At 36.1% G+C, this 24,950-nt stretch overlaps 1 protein-coding gene across 4 annotated transcripts in view; it reads right to left on the bottom strand.

Annotated features, from left to right (window-relative positions):
• Positions 1-24,950, bottom strand: part of jp (junctophilin) — a 288,282-nt gene that overhangs the window by 3,884 nt on the left and 259,448 nt on the right. The gene's annotated exons all lie outside the window — the stretch shown is intronic.

The raw sequence follows: 24,950 nt of genomic DNA, 5'->3' as shown, positions 1-24,950 counted from the left end.
GAATTCAAAGCAAGTAGTTTCGTTGCCCTCTGTAATAAAAGTAAACGGAACACGTAATGCTTTGTATGGGTGAAAACCGGAATAGGAAACGCAACATGAATCATTAGAATCAAAGAATTAGCTTGTTTTTGATATGAAATCAAAGAAAAAACTTTATCTAGTTTATTTTATGAAAACCGTACAAAACTCATTAATGAAACAAAGAATATCCCTAAAACAAAGCATGATTTCCATGAATTTGCAATTATGGAACATTTATCGATAAAATGAAATTATCCAATTGTTTTTATAAAAATCTTCGGCCAAGTCTATTGAAAGGCATGCTCAGATGGCCAGCAGTTTTTCTTTCCACAAGTCACATTATTGTTTAACCGAATTTGCAGAAGAATTTCCCGACTCACCTGCAAATGTATGGTGTGGACATTCCCTGGGTCAAGCAGGTCCCTTATCTTGGGGTGATCCTCAGTAAATCTCTTACATGGAACCCACACGTTACACATATTCTCAGGAAGTTTCGAGCTAGTAAAGCTTCACTCTTCCCCTTAATTGCTCGAAACAGTGTTCTATCTATTGATAATAAGTTGCTCATTTACAAAACCATGTTGCGTCCAATTCTTAGTTATGCATGCCCCGTCTGGGCATACTCGTGCAAAAGTTTGAGAAGGCAGTTACAAGCTGCCCAAAACGGGGTATTGCGTATGATATGTAATGCCCCCTGGTACATTCGGAATAGCCAAATTCGTAAAGAGTTAAGAATAGAGGATCTTTGTGATTTTTATTGCCGCCTATCTAGGGCATTTTATGATAAACAGGAACTTCTGGACAATCCTGTGGTTGTTAACTATTGTTATGATACTAGGGACCCCAATTTCAGTAAGCGCCCAAGGGCGATCCTAAATGTTAGTAATGTGTAATTTTGTATATGTGTTATGCAAATTGTTGCTCAAATTCTTTATTGTATATTGTTCTTTTTCTTTCTTTCTTTTTTTTTTTTACTAGTGGCACTAAGGCGTCGCACTTCGTATTTTGTTTCTCTTGTGTGTACATGAATTCTTCTGTGAAATAGTTGTTAAAAAATAGTTAATTATGTATGGATTAGTAATTAGGTACTTAAGGAAAAAATATGCATTTAACTATTAGCAATTATGAATTTAAACTCTTGCTCATTTAATTATTTAGCACATTCAGTTACATTTCTCATAATTCAAAACTTTTATCATGTTATTCGATGAGGGGTAGGGCTATGGCGCCCAGGCACCCTGGTGGTTAAGCACCGCAGTTCAACTCACTTCACCTGATAGCAAAACAGTTACAGTTACCTCATGCGTTCCAACAATCTACAGGGTGATCAGCAAATAAGCCCTGATTTCAAAATTAAATATCTCTACAACAAAGATCGATAGAATTATGCGGTAAACTGTACGTTTATTAGAAAACTGTAAAAATGGTGTACAAAAGTTTAAAAAATTTAGTTATAAAAATCGTTAACAGATGGCTCTCTAATCGCAATGACCTATCAATAGCCTTTAAAATGTGCTTCGAAGTCGAAAGTGATCAGTACAACTGTTGGCTAGTGAAAAGAGGCTAGCGTAGAAAGTGAAATAATCTATTCCATTGAACAACATAGTCCTACGGCAACACGTCGCAGTTTTCAAAACCGATTCAATATTCCAGTTGGACCCGATGCGAAAACCATTCGCATGCTCTTCGCGAAATTCGAATTGACTGGCAGCGTGGCTGATGATCGAAAGGGAAATGTTGGGCCTAAACAAACTATAGTCACTCCTGAAAATGCAGGCAAAGTTTCTGGATTTGTTCAGCAAAATCCTAGGAAAACCATCCAACGGATTGCATCACAGACAGGTTTGAAGTACACGAACACACAAAAAAATATTTAAAAATAGCCTACGGCTGTTTCCATACAAAATCCAAAGTCATCAGGCCATACCCATGAAAACTGTGCAACAAAGGGTTGACGGTTCCGAAAATCCTCATTTGTGTGAAGAAAAAGCACTGCATTCGCCTAAAGTTACGGCAAGGTCTGCGGTATGCGCCAGAGGCATTATCGGACCCTTTTTCGTACGAGAAACGATAACTACTGTACGTTACAATTTTGGAACAATTTGTCAGCACTCAACTAGCGTTAGAGGATCGACCAGGTATCGACTGGTTCCTGCAAGATGGGGCTCGACCACATCGAACAAATAAAGTTTTTCACTTTCTTCATGAATACTTTGGGAATAGAGTAATTTCGTTAGATTATCTTCAATTTACTGACACAGGAATAGCTTGGCCTCCATATTCTCCCGATCTGAGGCCTTGTGACTTCTTTCTGTGGGGCACATTGAAAGACGCTGTCTATCGAAACAATCCTGCTACTCTAGATGAGTTTGAATTGTTGATTGATATTGCAAATGATTCCATTTCCGTCGAAACATTGCAAGACGTGATGTCAAATTTCATTGTTCGTTTACGTCACCTCACTGTTTCGAACGGTGAACATTTTGAAAAAATTGTATTTTGATTGCAAAGGCTGCTTCACTTTATTTTTTTAATTTTTTTGACTCCTTTCAGAGAAAGAATTTTCAGTGCAGAGCGCCATCTGTTAACGATTTTTGTAACTAAATTTTCTAAACTTTTGTACACAATTTTTACAGTTTTGCTAATAAATGTACAGTTTACCGCATAATTCTATCGATTTTTGTTGTAGAGATATTTAATTTTGAAATCAGGGCTTATTCGCTGATGATCCTGTAACAATAAGATCCATTTTGAATGGAAGCGCGTTGTCGCCCTGGAAGATAGAAAAAATTTCCCTTACCAGTTGCATAAAATATGACACATGTCTCTGCATCTTTACAGTCGTCTGTATACTGTAATTCTGTAGGTACTAAATATAATATGACCTCCAATTCTTATTCGTTTTCAAATCATAGTTTTTCTCTACGTAACAGAGCCCGATCGAAGAAGGATCTTTACATATTTTTTTTTTTCCCTCGCGTCAACTGAGAAAGTGTTCGATTATGTGGCTATAAGACGATCACCATTGCTCAGCATCCCAGTCTATATTTTATAGCCCATTTTCTTGAAGCCATTCATGAAATTTCTTTTAGGTTATTCTTTGAAACTGAAACGTTTGAATCTTGGCGAAAGGGCTGACTGCATAGGCGCTTTCGTGATTTTCCCTTTGTGTAATGTATATACGATCCTGTTTCTCTTAGAAAGGCATCCCTATGATTAGGTAGTTAGCTCTTGAGTGCTTTACCGTAATTAAATAAACAGACCAATCATTATGATAATGACGATTTAAATCGATACAACCCATATTATTCTAAAAATACGTATTCTCTGGATCTCTGAATTCCGAACAGTAGTAGTGGTTATTAAGAAATAAAAGTCCTTTTCCAGTTCAGATATTTATCGATTACCCCCTAATAATTTTCTGTACAATGTTCTTGTACTTAGAAATCAATTTCAGAGTCTATTAGTGATCAGTTCTATCCTTTGAAGAACTCTTAACCGAATTTGCAACGGCTTGCTGAGTGACTGGCTTCTAATCGGAATATTACAGGTAAACTACGTAGCTTAGTAAAATCGGCCGATGCAGAACATTTCTGTCCGACGTGCCACACTAATAAATTATCAAGCTCTGAAATTAAAAAAGGTAATTTGCATCAATTAAGATTATAACTTCTCTGATGTGAAAGTAAACTTTGTATTCGACTTAAAGTCTTCAATCACAGTTGTTGCATAGAATTACAAAATAAGGCTACCAGTCCGACCTGATCGCGAAGGCTCAAACTATTCATAATAATATCCTTAATTCAAAACTGATACTTGATTGGCTGCACTATTCTAAAGCTCACAAAGCTCTTACTACGCCACAGTGATGAATTAACTTTAACCGCTTATGACTTGGAAAGAACTAAGGCCTAGTCCGACACATCGAAAGCTCTAATTAAGTTAACCTCCCCCCCTTTTTTTGGAATCTATGCTGCCTTCCATTAAATTTGGATAACTTTCTTGTCTGGCTGAGTTTTGTAAAAAGAACCAAGAAGGATAGGATAAAGTTGACTCATCTTGATAGTACGTAACCATCAAAATGAGTCGGAATTATATATGCACCCCAGAACATACACTGCCGCTGCCAACTGATGGTCCATAGAGCTACAGAAGCTTGGGTTACGATTAGGAACCCAAGTTCTTGTTTTTTGCGACCCTATGGAGCTGAGAATATAAGAGAACAAATCTCAGCCAGTGAAATAAACGACCCCCGGTAGGGAAGGGGAGATGTAAAATCTAACTTTATAAAACTTAAAAAGAATTCCGACAAGATAACACATTAAAACGTTAACCATAAATGTTAGGTTTCATAGTAACTGCAATCTTTCACCGTAGTAATGAATTCATTAATATCGACTACAAACTTTATGTCCAAAGTTTCTCTGAAAATTTTTGCTTATAAAGCATTATCTCCTACTTTTGCTCAGCAATATGAATGTTTATAAAACAGTGTATCTTGACTTTGTTTTAAAAGAAGAAAATTTCCAACATTTATAAATGTATCGTCATATTTTGCAATGAATTCTCTTTTTGATCTAGTACTTTATGTTATTAAGCTAGAATAAAATAATAATAATTAATAATTAATTAATATTTTGAAACATGCAGTCATACATTAAATTAGGTGTAAAATTTACTTTTTGTTTAATATATTGAGTCTTTCACGTTTATTCTAATTGTTTTAATATTTGCTTTACTTTACTGAGTCTTAAAGATTTATTTTTTTAATAACACTTGTATGTGCAAAGCTAATAGCACAATGTTCCCTGCTCAAAGAATAGTTATCATATTAGTCGAGAAGAAAGGTTAAGTGATAACAAAAAATAGTAATGATAGAATATCTCTGCGAACTCAACGAATAAAATTTGTATAAAAAAGCTGAAGAATTGATGAAAGTTTGTTAAAAATGATGATAAAAATGTATCCATATGTAAAATGTAATATACAAAACAACGCATCGAGTTTATCAATTTGAAGAAACTCCTTCATTTCCGTTCTTAAAATATTTTCCGATTTTCACTCAATATTATTTCATCAAAACAGGAATATTCATGATATTTCGGATATTTAAGTGCTTCCTTGCTTAAGTGCACTCATGAACAAAAACATTCATCTTAACCAATAACGTAACTATATTAGCTGAAAATTTCAAACAGAATTTTACCTATATGTTAAAAAAATACACTACCTTCCAAAAGTTAAAGAGCAGCATTTTTGTAATGGTGAGTTTTTCAACACTCATCATTACAAAAATGTCAGTAACATTTAAATTCACAGTTTATATGCGAAGTTTAAAAAAATATATGCAAAAACAAGAGCTAAAACTTTTATTTTACAGAAAGGAACACTTATACATAGGTTGGAGAAATAATGCAAAAATTTTTTGTTGACGAGCGTCGATCTTCAATTTTTATCAGCAATTTCGTTGACAATATTCAGGAGAAGTCATTTTCCCAATTTCTTGAGGTGGCGGACGATCGGATGGATGGAAAAAGGAATGTCACAAGTTGATGCTGCTAGATGTCTCAATGTCTCTCGTAGTGGTCCAAGAAGTTTGAATCCGAGGATTCTGTGTCTAGAAGACATGTTCCAGGCTGACCAAGACTTGCAACACCTGCGGGAGACTGTTATTTAGCTCTTTCGATCCAAAGGAGGAGCAATATTAATGTTTCTCATCTTATGGCCGATCATTTAGTGGCAACAGGAACTAGAATCTCAGGTACTACAGTTGATAGACGCCTGCTTCAATACAGGTCTGTATGCAAGATGACCAGTTTGTTTCCCCTTGTTCCGAGGACACAGAGGTGTCCGTTTATTTTGGGCAAGAGAAAATCCTGGACCAGTCAACAATGGGCGTTTGTTCTCTTCACAGACAAGTCCAGGTTCACAATGGAGAGTGATTCAGGTCGTCAGCTGATCTAGAGGTAACAACGTACCAAATACAACCAACCCCATATTGTGAAAACACACAGTTACAGAGGTGGTGGAATAATGGTTTAAGTTGTGAATCTCTCTCGGTGGTCACACTAATGCATGTGTTCCACGGAGGAACTTCGACCATTGTAAAATATCGAGACGAGATCCTTTATAAACATGTTTACCCGTATGCCGCTGTTGTTGATACTAGACTTCTTCTGATGGACGTCAATGCGGGACCGCACGGAGCTCGAATTGGTGAAGATTATCTTGAGGGTCACGGTATGGAGCGGATGGAATGACCAGTTCAATCCCCAAACCAGAATCCGACAAAGAACCTTTGGGACTACCTCGGGAGACAGTTTGCTGTTTTAAGTCCTTCTTCAAGATTATCAGATGAATTTGGGCAAGGACTGCTCCGTTTCAGGTCATTGTTTCCCATCTCACTGATCGACAACTTAATTAAGAGCATGAAACGCCGCTGCCGCGAAGCTAGGGGTGGGTACATCCTTTATTGGAACCTATTTTTGTAATGTTACCACTAAATTTTCCCTAAAAAAACTGTGATGCACTGTTTCTCCAAGACTGGATTTCTCAGCCGAAAGTGCAATTTTTTGTTGTAATTCATGTTTATGTTGAACTTTAGAAACAATGCATGTCGCATTCATTAAAGAACTGTTTAGTGAATATGCCTCTAAATTTCTTGTGTCTATGTTGCTTCACTCTCAATTTAGACACACACACACACACACAAAAAAAAAAAAAAAAAACGCTGTTCCTTGACTTTTGGAGAGCAGTGTAATATAGCATCATCCTACAGATTAAAATATTTCAATTTGTTGATTGGAATTCTAAATAAAGCTATTTTGACTCCTAACAGAATATGGATATTACATACAATTTAACAAAACCCTACTAAAAATGCCCCATAGAAACCAGTAAAACTTTTTATGGGTACCCATAAGATTTTATGGGTTTTTATTGACTTTTACTGGTTTCTGTTGGTCTCTGTAGGTTTTTTTTACTGGTTTCAAAATGACCCATAGAAACCAGTAAAACTTTCTATTGGTACCTATAGAATTTTTGATGGTCTCTATTGACTTTTACTGGTTTCTATTGATCTCTGTGGGTTTTTCTTACTGGTATCAATTGACACCCATACAACCAACATTCAATGGCAGAACTTTGTACTGGTTTGTATAGGTTTATATTGACTTTTGCTGGTTTTCTTACTGGTACCAATATAATAATAAATCTTCTGTTGGTTTATATGGGTTTGTGCTATTTTTTTATCTGACGTTAATATACTTCTTGTAAACAATAAAATTAACAGAATGAAAATATGATCTCTTTAAGACCACCAGAGTAACCTGTAAACGCAGGTGGTCGTTTTAGAGAGGGTTTTTACTAAATATGCTATTTTTTAATTTAAATTTTTTTTTCGGAAACAATAACAGTAATCATATACACCACACACAACCAGGTCTCTCCAAGGCGATAAGCCGCAAATAAAAATTCATCTTTGCAAGTGGTCGCCTTAGAGAGGTGATGCTCAATACCAATAGAAACTCACGTTCTCAGAGATACGTTTATCTTTTAGAGGTGGTCGTCTTAGGGAGATTTGCGTCTACGGAATGAATCTCTCTAAGGCGACCAGACACACTTGCAGAATTTTCTTTGTGAATGGTCGCCTTACAGAGGGAATATTCAATACCAAAGTCTACTTATGTTTTCAGAAATACTGGTTTCTTTCAGAGGCGGTCGTCTTAGGGAGGTGGTTTTTGCTACGAGTTGGTTCTCTGAATACACACACATAAGCACTTACATTTCTGATATTACAAATAAACACCGGTATCAACCAACATCTCTTTAACGCGAACAAGTTCATTCACAATCGCAAAACTTTTCTCCCTGTTAACGCTGACGTGAAGAAAAAAATTCGCCCTTCCTCTCTCACTCTCAGAAGTTTCCCAAACAAGCAATATGGCGCCGCGCTAGTTATTGTTGTGTGATGGTGGTGTTATTTTCTTCGTGGTTGTAGTAATGCAATATATTATTTACTAGGATTTACTGTATTACAAATTTTACTGTTTAGAAATTAGTAATAAATAATAAAATACCAGCACTGACTATGAATATACCACTAAAGGCGTGCACGTGTAATCGTGTCTAATGTTTGAGAGAACGTTGCTGATAACTGACTAGTTGTGAAATGGAGTTTCTGAGCGTGAAATTGATTTTCCATCTTTACTTTTATCCTGAAAAACAATGTGCTTAAAGACTGAAAAGTGATAATTTCAGACTTGATACTTGATAATTTGGTTCAGTGATCAGATGCAGAAATATAGTTTTTGCATTCTACTGAAATTGTATATTTTGGAAAATTTATTTTTTTGATTACAGTTTAGAAATACTTTTTTAAAGCTTGTTCATGTAGATGCTTTATCATTTGAATATTATGTACTAATAAATTTGAGCATACCTTACTTAAAAATGATCTTGCATGATTCAATTTTGAATTTTTCGACTAATGTGATGTGGCGGAGCAAAAAGAATGTTTTTTTATGTTTTAAAAAATGTACTAATTATACTTCGCGAGCAAAAAAGGTAAGTTTTATTAATGAAATAAACATTGAAGTATTTAATGTGTTTATTACTTATTGAATGGGGTAGACAAGACATACCAAGCTTAAGGAATCTTTTTTTCCACTACTAAAATTATGTGAAAATTTAGATGATCATAGTAGCTTACATTGTTTTTTTCTTTTTGGTCTATTTTTCTTTACAAGTATGAGACTAGAACCACATTTTTACATTAAATATTTTGTTAAAACACATATAATCATTTTTATGCATACTTTAATTTTCATTATTATTAGTTTGATGAAGAAAATTTCAAATGTGTTTTTCATAAATTGCTTTTGAAATAGAAATAGATTTGTGAATAAGATTTATGTAATATTAAATGTACTAGTCTTGGGAGTATAAAAAGTGAATTATTTATTTGAAAAAAATTACATTTAGTTGAAACCTCATATAGTGGTTATTTTCTTAAATGACCACCTCTGATAATGGCACATTTGTCAGGACAATAATTAAATAACAGGACTTAAAAATCATTCATAGTTTTGTCAGGCTACAGGAAACTTGCATTATCTCGAATTGTGGAGTTGATTGTTTTAGGAACGTTTTGCTGTATAATCAATTGACTTCGGTGTAGTAATTTTTACGTGGGTATGAATTTTGCAGAAGTAATTGAAAGTTTTTACGAGACAATTAAAACCAAAGCTTTTCGGATCATGAGTCTTATAAGGGCACTGTTATAGCATTGCTTTCAGATATAGTTAGAGTAAAATTTAAACATTATTTTCAGAAGCACTTCCACAGAGAATCTGGTTGTTCTCTGCGGATGAAAACCCATATAAATAAATCTTCTGTACAGCCTTATACAAATGCAGTTAAAATTACTGTCATTACAATTAAGCGAATATAGCCAAATTTGTTTACAAAAAGTTATTGCTAAATACTGCACTATATCAATTTCATTTAGCATTGTAATTTCAGAAAATGCTCAGCATGAGGTATTTTTATATATAATCTACTGTCAAAAACAATAGCTACCTTTGCAGTACTTTAAATTTTACTATTGAGAATTTTTATGGTTCAAAATAATATTTCTATACATTATTTCAAGTATTCTTTCTACAATAGAAATCTAAATAACTTGCACCTAAAACACTGACTCAAATTTATTCCAATAATGCATCGCTTTAATTAAATTTATGTTCCCTTGAGATGATATATGAAAAACCTTGTGTAATAGTAAATTATTAATATATATAGGTAAATAGTATTTTTATATATTTTTTCAGGTAAAGTGCAGAATCGCCCACTTATTTATTTGGCACTTTGTACAAAAGTAAAAGGAATTGGATTTTTGTCAATTTTCTTTTGACTTTTAAAGTGAAAATAGGTTGATGTGTACATGAATAAAGTCAAAGGAGTGCACAATGGCATTTTTGTGCAATTCTGAGATGTTTTTTTAAGTGAAAATAGGTCGATGTGTACGTGGATACCGAGTATGTGCAATTCTTAAAAACACGCCAAGCAGTGGGCGATTCTACACTTTCCCCATTTTTCTATAGGAATTTAGTTTCATTAAATTAGTTATTTAGTATAATTATGTGTATATGAGTATATTCATACTTATTCACATAGATGGAATTTTTACAGTACGAAAGTTTATCTTTTTACATCAAGAACTACATATACTATAAATACCCATTATGTTATAGATTTTATTTATATAAAATCTGTGGAAGATTATATAGCACTAAAAGTGAGATACGGAATAAAACATTATACGCTATGAGATATTTTCTTAATTCCCGAACTGTGCGTTAAGAACTGGTATTTGTTGAAACTTGTAAATTTTTTAAAATTCATTTTGTTGCAATATAATTTATTGTATTTTGGGTACTATTAAGTTTATTATATGTTATCTTCATGTTTCATTTATCTTTTGAGAGATACAGGTAACATTCAAAGTATTGTAATAAGGGGTCGACACAGTGTTTGTATATTATTATTTCTTCACTACATTATATTCTTGGATTCAGCCTTTCTTCCACGCAAAACATCTATGTGTATGCATGTCATAATAAGCTGCAGGGTGTTACTATCATTGGTAAGCGAGCTTTAAGGGGATAGCAAGTATGCTAAATTTGAACTCTATGTTAAGTTTCTAATTTGCAAGTCCCGTATTCTTTTTACTTGCTTGTTAATAATGTTTCTCTTCTTCAACTTGTTTGGGTTTCTTCTAGTTTTGTTTTTTTAATTTGGTTTAGTGCATTGTAGGTAACTTAAAATTTCAGCAGATGCTAGAAAGTACCATCCTTTGGCAATACATTTCTCATTAGGTATCAAATTGTTAAACAAGCTGATGTGATTAAATACAATTGTTTAATTTCCCAATTAAAGAACTGAAATACAAATATATGCAGTGAGGTACAGTACTGTATGTATATATTTATAATGAAATCAATAATATATATACAGTCAAAGTAATGATTCGCAACCATCAAATGAAATGATATTATATATATATGTAATAGATTCTGTAGTTGAATACAAGCAGCTGAATCCATAATGAACAGCAAGAATTTTGATGGCTTAGAGATGTTGAAACTCCAAGCCACAATGAATAAGAAATTTGGTAGTCGAGGTAGATTTAATTCAACTTTTCTTTCAGCAAATATGTTGCAGCCACAAACAAGTTGGCACATTATTTATGGCCTATTCCAAAAATTAACATTTTTGATAAATGTGTAGTAAGAAACAAGGAGCAGATAGACTGCAATCCAGCTAATACAAAGCGTAAAAAGCAAATGCGTTACGTTAAGGGTGAAATCTTAATTCAGACCGAGTTAATTTTGGTTCTCGATGCATTTTTACTCGTCTTTGATAGTTAATACTGTAAAATTACTATTGGCTGTTTGAGTTTTAGTTTCTTTTACAACATCAAATTATGTAAGAGTCATATGACATAAATTAATCTCCAAATGATGCAGTGCAGAAAGATTACGGTTTTTAGAATAGAGAAGGAAAATTAATTTTACGCTGCTAATTTAATCTTTTGCATATTCCTTATTTTTCTTACATATATATATGTACATATATCATTCGATGGTTGTGAATCATGACTTTGGTTATTATCTTTCTATTCATTTTATTTTCAGAATTATATAAAGGTAGTTTAAAATTTTGTAAAGAGAATTTATACAAATATTTTGTAATATGTTTATAGATATTGACGTGCATTAAGAAGGACGGGCTCATAGGCTTCTAGATATTTTAAAATTTTTATTTATTTGCATTGAGTTTTATTTAAAATTACTTTACATGCTTTCTCCGCAATTTAGTTCTGTGCTAATTATGTACTTCTGCTGGTTTATGTTTTTATGGAAATTTGATTTACAGTTCTATTTTTGTGTATTGTTTTTTATAGGGATTCTGTATATGGATACCCGTTCTATGTACGATTCTATGTATGGATACTCCACTATGGTATAATGCTATTGGTTCTGTTTATGGGTTTTTTGCAGCGATTTTTCCAAGAGGTACCTTTATTGGTCTGTGGATTTTTGTGTAGTGGTTTTTACAGGATTTGGTGTATGGGTGCCTGTATAGGTGTACATGCTTTTGTTTACTGGTTTTTACAAGGCATAGACCTACGGAATATCCATTTTTTTAATGGAAATTTGGCCAATGGATATGCATATAAAGTTTTGATTTTTGGCTATGGGTTTTTACTGGGATTTTGTTTATAGTGCCTACAGTTCTACAGAGATTTGGCCTACTCGTAACCATACAGTCGTACGGGTTTCCGTTTACAGGTTTTTTACGGGTATTTCGCCTACAGGTACCTATACAGCCATACAGGTTTCTTTCTATGGGTTTTTATGGGTATTCGGCCTATGGGTCCCTGTACAAACGTACCGGTTTCTTTTTATGGGTTTTTACGGGTATTTGGCCTACGGGTACCCGTACAACTGTACGGGTTTCTTTCTATGGCTGTTTATGGGGATTTGGCCTACGGGTACCCGTACAACCGTACAGGTTTCTTTCTATGGGTGTTTACGGGGATTTGGCCTACGGGTACCCGTACAACCGTACGGGTTTCTTTCTATGGGTTTTTACGGGGATTTGGCCGACGGGTACCCGTACAACCGTGCGGGTTTCTTTTTATGGGTTTTTACGGGGATTTGGCCTACGGGTACCCGTACAGTTGTACAGGTTTCTGTCTGTGGGTTTTTACGGGGATTTGGCCTACGGGTACCCACAGAGCTGTACTGTACCCGTAGGCCAATTCCCCGTAAAAAATTTTATGGGTTTCTACGGGGCATTTTTAGCAGGGAAGCTAATAGAAACTTGCAGAAAGTCGTCCAAATGTCTATAGAATATGTCTTAGTGTCCCCGCCCCTAAAAGTCTGAAACCTTTCAGGTTCCATATTACGCGTAAAGGGTTTTTCCATTTACACACACATACACGTTTTGCGAGCATTTGGGTTAACGCCTCTTTCAGCTAAAGTATTTAAAAACAGCATATCTTTAGAATTTCCTATAGACAGTCTCACGCGGTGGAGATAAAAATGTTTTATTCCGTACAAATGTAGGGTTTTCCTTAGTTTGAATAATAAATTATTTTGAGTTTGGTACTTTTACTGAACCTCTCATTCTCCCATCGCATTTCCTCGGCAGGATGCAAATTTAAAGTTACGTGAATATAAATGCAGGCGAATCTACAAGTTTATTCAGAGAGTGATTTCGCTTTGCTGCTGTTACGCTGAGTTGCTGATACGCCTTTTTGGCCATTTAATAAGTACATCGCCGGGTAGGTTGTTGAGTCGCTTCCCGTCTGGTACTTATCTCTTATGGAGAATATTCTTTACGGTTACATCACAAGTCAGGCCCTAATGGGACTCTCTCAATAACTGGCAAGAGTAGAAACACTGTCACCTGCTGCAGGCCATTATACCGACCAAGTATCAAAGTATCATGTTAAGTCAACCTAGTTAGCCTTAAACTAAATTGTTAGTCCCGCACACTCTTTACCTCTGAATTTATTGTTCAATTACTATTGCGTGCGCACGGGTTCAAAATAAATTGAATGTACAAGTCCGACAAAATGGTAATAAATTTATTCTTATAAAAAATATAACAAAACGCTAAAATTTTCCTCAGAGATATTCCTACAATTGTTAACAATATCAGGCAGTAATAATCAGTAGAACGCAAATATGTAAAATAGAACCAGTGGCTATACTTTAAACTACTAAAAACGTTAAAATACCACGCAGTTCAAAGAGAAAGCCAATTTAGATACCTCATTTCGTACAGAACTAAACAAATCGCATTAACGTTAACTAAGCAACTGAACTGAGATGTTCTCTCTCTGGCATTTTATAGCTTTAAATCGGTAGCGTGCAATTCTAGTAATTTCAGCTTCTCGAGATTTCTGGAAAGCAAAAAAGTAGAATTACGGTTACAGCTAACATATTAGTCAATTACATTTATTCAATTTAAATATAAATTACGAAATATCTATTTATTAAATGTTAAATGCACATCTTCTGTATTTTTACTTTTCTGGCGTAGCTTTCTCTTAAAATATGTCTCGTGGTGCATTACACGGGGAAATAAAACAATTTTCATGATAATTCTACTAAAAATATCTAACTAAATACAAAATTCGTAACATTACTCTTAAGTCGTCGGTGTTACTGTTAGCACGAAGTACGTGCATTTGTGTTACCCGATTTTACGAATAATAAAGGGTTTATTTTACACTTCTTCTTTGTTGGTATTGTTAACGGCTGTGCGAGAAATCGTCAGGTTTCCTAGAAAGATCATTTTACTTTATGATAGCGAAGAGAACAAAAGCTTACACAGTATTGCCACTGCTCACTTTGAACAATTGTTTGTTAAAGGTTTACAAAATATGAAATAGTTAATGAAATAAATTCGAAATTCGGGCTTCCAGGCGCCCGTATTCTAGAGGAGTATTACGTTAGTTAAATTTTGAAGGCTCTAGCTACTGTTGTTTTTACACAATGCGAGAAACATACATATATTCATGTAGATTCTTCATTATTTAATTTCTTTAAATATAATACAGGGAGATAATATTTGTTAGCAATAATTTGAAAAGTGAAGTCAGACTTTTAAAGTTTTCGACGCAAAATGGCAAAACGAAATTAATAGCCCTTCTGGGCAGAGACTGGCTGCTTGGGATCTGGAGTTATTCTTTGCATGAATTCTAACCTATTTTTAATTATGCTATGCTGAGTTTGTACGGTTCTTTTTGAATTCAAAGGAGGTTTATTCACTCAGTATGAAGATTAAGTAAAGTTAGATGAATGTAGCGAGATAAACAACCGCTTCAGACATACATAAAAGGAACCTTTTGACTACCATTGATAAAATTTGACTATTACTGAACTAGTCAGAGGCAATGTGTTTGTCTCTAACACACCTGAATTTTAATACCTAACTTGAATTGAAGGCATCTAGAGGTAGAAATGGGCGGGACACCAGAATGTTAGGTCGTACAGGTATTGTCCCAGTACACTAACTGTGCAGCTCCGCCTCAATTTTGATAAAGAACACCCGGAAGGTCTGTTTGCCCTCTTTCCCAAACATCAAACCACTCGAGAGGACTTTCGGTTCTCAGTATTTTAAGTTTCCGATGTTGCACAGACATTATGCAGTTATAAGCTACCATGCCTTTTCCGCGATTCAAACCCAGGGCCGGCAGGCAGCGTCGCTAACCATTATACTGATTAGGGCGGCGGGATTTGAAGGAAATAAAACATTAAGTATTTAATAGTTTGGTGGCTCGTGTTACGTGGAAGAAATTAATCACAATTCCTGAAGTATAAAATGTCCTCGCTTCCTCAGCGGAAATAAAAGTCCATACTTTTAGATCAAAGACCATTTCATAACACCATCTAAGTCTTGGATTTCAGAGAAATACATGGATCTAATCGAGAGTTCCATATTTATCCAACAATTCAAAAAATTCTTTTTCTGGAAAACAAATATACATCGTTATTTCTCTCGTTCCTTTTTTATGACTCTTCTCTTCGGAAGTCAGAAACATCAAAATAAAGCCAACAGCGTTCAGAACTTCTCTCTCTCCCCCCTTTTTTTTTTCTCCCGGTGACTATGACCGTTGTATTAAAATAGATTTATTTTGGTGTCAGAGAATGCTTGCTTCTCTTTATTGGGTAATTCTTTCCTAGACAAGAGCAGCGATAAAACTACTTAAAAGTTGATGATTCGGGAGTTCCAGTTTGTTGTTCTTTTGCCGATGAGAACTTCACGAATCGTCTACCAGACGGAACAAAGCGGTGATCTTCCGGGAAAAATATTTTAGTTTTCTCCTGCTTTTGCTTTTTTTAAATGTGCTAGTAAAGATAAAAAGAGGAAACAAATATTTTCTTCGCAATTCAAGATAGTCTACATAATGTTTTTTTGGATAGTCTTATATTCCGTAACACCACAGATCTTATTATTGTTATGTTCCCAAAATTATAATAAGGAAATAAAATTTATCATTAACTGAGAATATGATAATATAACAGTATAACTTACTATAAATCATTTTATATTCATTTTCCGAAAAATACGCGAAAAATACTCTCGAAAACATGCCATGAATTTTAATTAATATCTGATCCCAAACAATAATCATATTTTTAATTCCCAAACAATAATCATATTTTAATAATTAATATCTGATCCCAAACAATAATCATATTTTTGTTTTTACCAGCTTAAGTTGAACTGGATTCAAATCTAATAAAGCGAATGAATCCTGTAATGAAAATAAAGCTTATAGATTGGATAACACATACCGTGTTATCCAATCTATAAGCTACAAAGTGTTAGCATTAAGTTCGCATAAAATCGAAAGTTGAGGAAATTATCACTCTTATTTCTTAGTCTTCAATATATTGTCTTTGTGAGACTGTGGCACGTTAATACAACTACTTTATTACTTCATAGAGGTAATTTGGAATGATTTCTTGAAATTTCTACAGTGTTATTAAAATGAGGCGAAACTTCACTTTAAGGAAAAGAAAGGTCTGCAAGGGCTATATATAGTGAAAAAGGGGATTGTAGAGAATGACGACACTTTTATTTTCTAAAAAGTGTTTAACGAAAATGGAAGTATTTGGCGGCACATTGTCACGTAGCAGACATCAATTATTCGACTAAGCCTTTTCAAGCCTAATTCTCTTCAGAAAACTTATCACTACGTAAGTTACGGAGTTGACTATCTGTGCTTCATGAACAAATTTAGGAACAAAACTCCTTGTAAATTAACTTTTTTCGAATATAAAATTGCCATCAACATAGCCCTTTAATTGCGATTTCTGAAACCGTAGTTTATGTGGCCATGATCAGCCTACTTTAATCAAACCAAATGATTGCTGTTTTGTCTCTGGATCATAAGCAGAACATCAAGTTCGTCTTCAGCTATAATCTGCTTGAAAAAATTCAGAATTAATATGTATATCATTTGGATTAAATCAGGACATCCAGAAATTCAGTCTTCTATCTATGTTGCAGTCAATGTGTGAGTGACAAAAGGCGAACTATCTTTTCTTTTTTCAAGATATTCCATGAAAGTTTTGCAAGCAATGTATTTATTTTAAATGATAGCTCATCAGTTATCATTCGAAGAGACAGATGATGGTTTTTGAGCATAATGAACGTTTTCGATGTTCTCATCCGTTCGAGATTGGTGGTCGCCCTTCGCAATCATCATTAGAATTTCGCATCCATGACGAAATCGTCCGTAAGAAAGAATAAGCTCTGGATGATAATGCTTGATCCCCGTATACCTTTACAAACATTTCAAATACCTTCATTGCTATTTTTTCCCCCGCAGCACACCCAAACTTCATTGCTGTTTTTTACTCAGCTTCCGAATCCATGGCAGCAGATGTTTACTAGATCAAAGGAAACGATGAACTGCATAGAATACTTTGGCTGCAAGCAGTTCATATTTTAGAAAAAGCTGTACAGACATTAGGCTATTTTGAAGGAAGCAGGCTAGATGAAAAATTAGGAACGCCTTCGCCGGGAATCGAACCGCGGATCTCTCAGTTACGCGCTGAGCGTGCAGACCACTACACCACGAAGGGTCGCTAAGAAGGCGGGAGAAATACCTTATATATTCCCCTTTCAAAGGGCGACTGGGGTTTTTAGAGGACCCAATCGTCAAATCCTGGGTGTGGAGAATCATCATCCAACACCGTTTTAGTTCGGGCGCCACTGTAGAGACATTGGGTTATTTTGAATCAGGCAAGATGAAAAATTAACAACGCCTTCGCCGGGAATCGAACCGAGGACCTCTCAAATACGCGCAGAGCGTGTAGAGGACTACACCACGAAAGCTCGTTAAGAAGGCGGGAAAAATATCTTATAAAGCAAGCTGTAATATTTTAATAAAAATGCCGTTAAATATCGTTTCGCCGATTTGCTGGCCATTATTTAAAAAGAATTAGTTATAAAACTTTGTAGCAAGTTTTATTAAGGCAAATCATATGAGAGTTTCCTATCACAATTTTAAATGAGAGTAATTGGGGCATAACACTAGAAGTGCTTATCGAAATTCGAAGGTCTTGTAATCTGTTTTTATGACCATCAACTTCTCAAAAGAACTCAAAATTCGACAAGTTGCTAATTCATAAACACATGTTTCAGATAAAAATGGTCAGAGACAGAAAGAAGTTCAAATAAACAAGGGGCCTTATTATCCAATGTCTTTAGCTATTAATGCACCTTTCAAAATTATTTAACAAACTAGGTTAAATAAAAACAGTTAGCGGTCATTTATTTATCTGCCTATCTTGTTAATGATTTATTGGTGTGGAATGTGTTTTACATCGTGCTCAGTACTTTTTTATTATAAAGTATGTAAGGATCTTAAGTTTTACTAACGTTTATTTTATTTTAAATCTTTACTATCACTTCTTATTTTCTACTTCCGGCCAGAATTAAAAGCTTTAACTTATTTATGCAAATTTGTCTTGCGAACGCCAAGTACTTAAGTTGTGGCTTTTTGCCAAGCAAGAGAGAGGAAGGAGCTATTAGAAGCAGGCCGCTTGCCATAGTAGTTTTACTCGGTTGCTGGTTGCCTTCAAGGCCAGAGGTTTAATCCTCTTGATAATTTTAAACGTATCGTAGTGTTAGCAGTTCTCTGTACTACATACGGCTTTTTGCCAATATACGGCCAATCTTGGAGTAGGCACTTGTTTGATTAATCCAAAGTTAAGTTTAGTTAGAGTTTAGTTAATATTTTTATATTCTTTAGTTCAGACCACAAGTGGTTGGTCTCTGTATTCCGAAGTCCGGAAATCATTGTAAAGAGAGAAAAATAAAGGGTTTCGTATACCCTTCCTGTGTGTATTGTCTACTTCCCAAATTTATTGAACATAGCTTTAGTAAACTCCCTGTTCCGAGTCAGGACATTTAATGTTCCCAAAGAAAGTAAGGAGGAACACAGAACCTGATAGTGGCGCCCGACGAAGAAGAATAACCATGGCCGAGTTTCAAGAAGAACCTGCGCTGCCTGCAGAAGCGGCTCAGAATCCAGAAATGCCAGCTGCCGCCCTGGAAGGATTTGGTTACATAGTCCAGACCATGCGCGCATCGATGAAACCAGAAGCAACATTTAATGGAAACTCACCGGTAACCAGTTTTTTGGAAAAATTGGATGACCACTTCATGCTGTATCCAGTGCATGAGTTTCAGAAAGTCACCTTAGCTACCAGCGCTTTGAGGGGCCAAGTGCTTAATTGGTTCAAATGCATAGGCAGAAGCCTCTTGGGTCAAGCGGGAAGTCCCACCTATACTTACGAAAATTTTAAGACCGCCTTAGTAAAAGCCTTCCCTGTCGTAAGAGACCGTGCAAGATTAGAAACGGAACTCTTCAGCATATACCAGAAACGAATTGAAAATCTCTCAAGCTTTATTTTAAGAAAAATTCACGTCTTTAAACTCTTGTATGGAAACCGTCCGGATCCTGAGATAATTCAAGTGATTTTACCGAGGTTACTTCCCCAAGTACAAGACTTTATTGAATTAAGGAATCCGACTACACTGGAAAAGTTATTTGAGCTAGCAATCCAGTTTGAAAGTAGAAGAACGGCGGACATTGAAAGAAGACGCCAGTATGAGCAACGAAGCCAATTTGGTGCGCCAAGACCACAGCAAAGTCAAGAACACGGCTACGGAAGCAAAGCGAATCAGTGGGCAAGGAAACCCGAGTATCCAAAAGCAACCGGCGAACGTCGACAGTTCAATAGTAAGCCAGGAAAAAAGTCTGAAGGCCAGTGGAAAAAGAAGGAAGGCATGGAAAGGAAGAAACAAGATTTAAACTAAAACGGATTTCTGCTGACGGGAGGGTGCGGAAATCCGAAGGCCAAGAAAACCCCTCTTCCTTCAAGTTAAATACAGTGATTGTGAAAAATTTGACTCTTCCAAAGATTGAAGTGTTGGTGAATGACATATACAGCCACCGCACTCCTGGATACAGGCGCGCAGTGTTCCTGTGTGGCAAAAGATTTTTTTAGGAAGCATTTCCGTAAATACCGCATATATAATTCAGATAATACGACAGTGTTAGCTGCGCAGGGAGAAAGATGCAAGTGCATAGGTAAATTACCGTTATACATTCGTATCAAGGACGAGCAAGTAAAGATTATGTTTTTTATCGTAAAGAATTTGCAAGCACATGTCATCTTAGGTGACAGGTGACGGAGGACGGGGACGCCTGGTGTTTAACATAGGTAAACAGGCGTGTGTCCCACGCCCTCCCCTATCTAGGAATAACAACTCCCTGGGGCCCCGTGAGGCTGCCTCGGGAGTTTATAATACAGATCTAAAGATCAATACATGGCCAAACAGGGCCTGAGGATTATTGTTTGACAATGGTTGCGTGACAATAACTTTGTGGGTGTGCATGGCTGTTGGAATAACACAGATACATAAAAATATACAAAACAAATACAAGAATAGATACATATACAGGCAAAAACAAACAAATTCTAACAGATACGAACATAAGGATGCATTGATATTAAGATAAATATGAAGAGAGACACATATGTAAGATACAAGAGTAAAAACAAGAGTAATAAATACTTATAAAGTCATATGTGTATTGCTGGTATCCTTGGGGTTGCAAATGTGCTGTGAGCACTTAAACACAGAGATGAAGCTATTAGTACCGGATGTCGAGTTATGGTGCCAGGAGTTAGTGTTAGAGTTCGCTGAAAGTACAGTCTGCACTAAAGTTCAAATTTGCAAGAGTTCAGGCTACACTAAAGTTTAGTGTACACTGTGGTACTAATAGCACTAAATTTGGAGTTTGGCACAGTCACTACACACATCAGTGAAGATCAGTACCTACACCGTACTTGTTCACAGTCATAGTAACTGTGCAAACATTGTGACTGTATACTGAAATTACTGTGCCTAACATAGTGTCTGCGCTGTAGTGACTGTACCAACCTATAGCAACATGTCATCTTAGGGATAGACTTTCTTTCAGAGGCAGAAGCAATGCTGGATTTTAACGAAGCGTCCCTTAAGATGACGATGAAATCAGTTCGAGAAGAGGCCCACCAGCGGCCGAGCGGTAAAATCGCTGAACACTGGTAGTTCGGTCCGAGGTTCGAATCCCGCGAACGGGCTGGCTGCATGGGCGTTTTCGTGGTTTTCCCCGTGTGTAACGTGTATACGAGCCAGTTTCCCTTAGAAAGTCCTCCACGAAGGCATCCGTCCTCTTAGGCAGATAGCCCTCGAGGCTTTGCCATAATCTCACACACACACACAGTTCGAGAAGAAAAAACAGAACCACCAACGTTAAACCTCGACCACCTGCCTAAGGAAGAGCAACAAAAAATTCGACAAGTGGTAAGTGAATTTGCTTCGTTATTTAGTGATATTCCCTGATTTACTCAAGTTACTAACCATGGTATCGACACCGGAGATTCACTGCCAGTTCGCCACAAACCATACCGATATGATAAGAATAAAGAAAAAATTATAGAGTGGCACATTAGAGATATGTTACGTAGAAAGATCATAACGCCCATCTCAGTTATGCTAGCCCGGCTGTGTTATGTAAGAAAAATAATGACTATCGGGTAACACATCCAAAAAGGTGGCGTTTTGCAATCGACTATCGTAAATTAAACTCCATGACTAAATATCCGGTATATCCGTTACCTATTATCGAAGAAATTCTAAGAAACATAACTTCTACCAAATACATGACTACTTTAGACTTAACGACTGGTTATTTTCAAATAGGGGTTAGACCGGAAGATGTGCCTAAGACTGCTTTTATAACCAAGTCTGGCACTTATGCATTCCTGCGTATGCCGTTTGGCCTTTCAGGGGCACCGGCAAAATTTCAGCGATGTATGGACATTGTGCTAAGGCCTGTTCTAGGAAAGACCACATTTACTATTCAGACGATATCATTATTACTAGTGATAATCTGGACCAACATGTACAGGATTTAAGACAGGTGTTTTCATTATTAAATGAGGCCGGTCTAAAAGTTAATGTCGAAAAGTGCAAATTTGCAGCCCCTGAATTAAAATATTTAGGTTACAAAATATCTCAGAAAGGAATCGAGACAGACGAATCAAAAATAATCGCTGTGCAAAAGTATCCGCCGCCAAATACGGCGAAGGAGCTCTCTTCTTTTCTACGACTTTGTTCATATTATAGGTCCTTTATAAAAGATTTTGCAGCTATTGCTGAACCATTGTTAAAATTAAAAAGGAAAAAGGCAAGATTCTCGTGGACGGCCGAAGTCAATAGTGCTTTCGAAAAATTAAAGCAAGCATTAACGCAAGCCCCTGTTTTGAAATTTCCTGAAAATGATGAGAATTTAGAAATTTCAGCGGATGCTTCGGATTATGCGGTAGGAGCGGTACTTTCGCAAAATCAGCAGCCCGTGGCATTTTTTTAGTCGAACTTTAAATCAAACACAAAGAAATTATTCCGCGACTCAGAGAGAGGCACTTGCAGGTCTGTTAGCAGTGCAAAAGTTCCGAGTCTATTTTAGAAGGGCGCCAATAACAGTGTATTCTGATCATGCGGCGGTAACTAGATTGTACTCAGGGAAAAACATATCCCCGAGGTTAATAAGATGGGCACTCAAGTTACAAGAGTATAATCTGGTATATAAGCACACGCCCCGGAAAGGAAAATATCGAAGCAGATGCCCTATCCAGAATAAAAATAGATGAAGAAGGTAATACTGTAAAGGTGGCAATGCTCACAGCATGTACGATAAATTCCCGAGAAACTGTAATAACCGAACTGGGTAAGGATCCTGAATTTAAAAACATTTATGAGTATTTAAAGGATCCTGAAAATTTTAGCCATCAAGATATTGTGGCAATAAGAAATAGGGCGGCCCATTACGAACTAATAGATGGTGGTCTATTATTTTATACAAAAACTACAAATTCCAACAACGAATTTCGACCTGTTATCCCAGCTAGTCTTAGATTAAATATACTGCAGGAGTTACACGACTGCCCTTTAGCTTCTCATGCTGGTATTAGAAAAACCATCCAACGCGTACGCGAAGCAGTTTATTTTCCTGAACTGCAAAAGTTAACAAGGGCGTATGTCCAGTCCTGCCCAACATGTCAAGCAGTTAATTATATGAATTTCCGCCCGGCCGGGTTTCTAAATAGCATTAAAACCGAATTTCCAAATGAAATAATTGGCATCGATTTATTGGACCCTTTCCCAAAAAGTCAGTTAAATAAAAGTCGGTATCTCCTTGTTATGGTTGATCATTTTAGCAAGTGGACCGAAATTGTTCTCTTAAAAGGAGCCTCCGCGAAATTAGTTACTGATTCTATTTTTAATAAATATATTTTAAAATACGGGGCGCCCCTAAAAGTTATATCGGATAATGGTCGTCAATTTGTAAGTAATATATTTGAAGACATGTGCCAAAAACTGGGCATACATCATTTAAAAATGGTCCCGTATCAGCCGCAATCAAATATAGCGGAACGGGTGAACAGAAATATAGTGCAAATTATCCATAGTTATGTTAAAAATTTTCATAAAAGCTGGGATAACTATGTCAATGAATTAGCTTTCGCCCTTAGGACCGCAAAACATGATACAACGGGAAAAACTCCTGCTGAGTTATTTTTAGGCAGAAAGATTATAACGCCGTTAGATAAATTATTTTATGTTCAACAAAGAGCCCCAGAATTTAAAATGGGCGATATAGAAAAATTAATTAAAGAAGCAAAAAAGAACACTGAAGTAGCACAGAGAAAACAGAAACTTTATTATGATATGAAACGACGGGGAGTAACTTATAAAGTAGGAGATGAAGTGTTAAGAATTAAGCATTCACTTTCTTCAGCACCAGAAGATAAAACTGCCAAATTTTTTCCACGATTTGAAGGACCATATGTCATAGAAAAATAACTCAGGCTGTAGTGGTGTTAAAAGCCAGGAATGGTGAAACATGCTCCGCAAACATTGACCAGATAAAACCATTCTATAATCGTAATAAAATGCAAATATTTAAAGATCTTTTGCAGGATCCGGCACGGCAGGCACAAGCTCCAGAGGTGGAACAACGACAATCCCAAGGGCAAGCCATTAGGAGGCAGGAGCAATTGAAAAGAAAGTTTCCCCGTTGGAAAATTGAAGGTAACAAGAAAAAGAAGCCGTTCCACCGACCAGAAAAGAGAGAGCACGACCACCCCCAGAATGAAGAAGGGAGAAGTACGACGAATGCAAAGAGAGCCAGGAGAAATGACGGCAGCTATAACCCGGCTCCAAAACGGAAGATCTACCCATCGGACAGGAGTCTACGCGGCAAATGTCGACGAATTGATGAAGGAACACCAGCTGCGGAGGCAAAGAAACAAGGAAAATTTGAACAGCCAGCAACGAGATCCAAGCAGGAACGAGAGAGAGTTGTCCCGGTTCCGCCAAGACCAGCTGCCATCAAACGGCCGAGACCACAGGCAGAGGCTAAAAAGAAGGTCTTCAAGGTGACCAAACTGGAAGGAAAAGAAAGCTCATGGGGGAAGGAACTGAAGGGCGAACCCGCACAAGAAGGAAGATAAACCAAACCGTAATCTTCGCTACCTTCCAGGACTGGGCAGAAAAAAGGATGTCCGAATATCACAAAGATAAGTAAAACTTTATGTTACTTTGAAACCTTAAGTTAATCTTTCATTCTTACTGCAAGTGGCAGAATTCAAGACGTTTTACCTCATGTGAGGTCTACCTTTATCGCCAAAAAGGCGAGAAATGAGTTGTTACCTATTTTGGTATTATGTTTTTCAATTACTCGCGAGTAAAACTAAAATTAATGTATAATAGGAATGTGT

Source organism: Stegodyphus dumicola, chromosome 3, assembly GCF_044657685.1.
Source record: "Stegodyphus dumicola isolate Sdum_Otavi_A_Nest chromosome 3, ASM4465768v1".
NCBI classification, from domain to species: domain Eukaryota; kingdom Metazoa; phylum Arthropoda; class Arachnida; order Araneae; family Eresidae; genus Stegodyphus; species Stegodyphus dumicola.
This window is presented reverse-complemented; position numbering and strand designations above follow the sequence as displayed.